The sequence below is a fragment of the Egretta garzetta genome, unplaced genomic scaffold, assembly GCF_000687185.1.
Source record: "Egretta garzetta isolate BGI_Z169 unplaced genomic scaffold, ASM68718v1 scaffold404, whole genome shotgun sequence".
In the NCBI taxonomy this organism is placed as follows: domain Eukaryota; kingdom Metazoa; phylum Chordata; class Aves; order Pelecaniformes; family Ardeidae; genus Egretta; species Egretta garzetta.
The window spans coordinates 1131265-1132449 of NW_009259323.1; the positions used below are offsets into that span (position 1 = coordinate 1131265).

Consider the following 1185-nt stretch of genomic DNA (forward strand, 5'->3'; position numbering starts at 1 on the left):
TACATTTTATTGCACAAATTTATTACAGAAAAAGATTTTGTGTTTTGCCATAACTAACAAAGAGCAGAAAAGTGCCCTTTGCTTGCCTTTGGCTTGTATCAATTAAAGCCAGGCGGGGGGTTTGGGGGTTTGGGGTTTTTTTATTTTTGAACTGGCTAGTCAAAAAAAGACACTGAAAATAAAGCCATAGCATACAAGCAGTGTTGGAATTACTTATTTCCATGACTGCTTTTTTGCATCAAGGACCAGTCTGGCAGGGTAGACATCATGCCCAGAAAGTTGTTTTTCCCAGGGTGAGAACAATCCCTCGCACTCTAGCTGTTCTGACCTCGCGATTTTCCCACACGCAGGGAAGTTGACTGCATAATTTGTAGAACATCTCAAGTTATGGATTTATTTTACCCCAAAGTTAATCCCAGTAAGAAAAATAGATCAATGTGAATCAGCTGAATCTAGGAAGATGAAGAAAACAGAGCTAAACGTAACAACTCAAAACTGCACTCATTGTCATAAACCACACTTGATTATCACCATGACTGTGCAGAAGATGATTATTTCCACTAAGGTGTGGCAACCTTTTGCAAAGCACAGATAGATACTTCCGCTTGCAATCACCCAGTCTAATATCTGCATTTTTATTGAGTTATTAGATAGGGGGTAGGTAAAAATAACATGATTAACTTCTTGCATTCTTTTTGTACTACTTATGTCCTTTACAGTCCTTGGCCTCCACATGTGTCATAAATCAATGAAAGGGAAGAGTAATAAAAGTAGAGATACACAGAAGATGAAGGGCTAATATTCAAGTCCTCCCATAGAAGGCAGACAAACCTCCAAGTGCATGTGGGCAGATTTGTGAGGAGAATGGAAACATGAAAGTTATCGGCCAAGCAAAATAATGGAAAAACCCAAAACTTACGTACATATGGATGGCCCTGGGAAACTGGCAGGGCCCTCTCTGTAGGAGTACTGTCTGGGGAACAAGAAGTCTCAGGACTTTTAAGTCAGACCATCCAACCATGAGGTACCAAAGCTTGTCAACGTCCAAAACTAGCACAATGGTTATAAATGGAAACAGGAACAAGAACACACTGATAAATGCACTAAAGCCACCTTGAAAACACAAGAGCTAAGAGATTAGCAAGTTAGACAGTACTTTGTCATCCACACTGTCATGGTTGATTG

General features: G+C 39.9%; 1 pseudogene; it reads left to right on the plus strand.

Moving 5' to 3' along the window:
- The first annotated feature begins 242 nt into the window (after positions 1-242).
- On the plus strand, positions 243-377 carry LOC118452053 (annotated as a pseudogene).
- The last annotated feature ends 808 nt before the right edge of the window (positions 378-1185 follow it).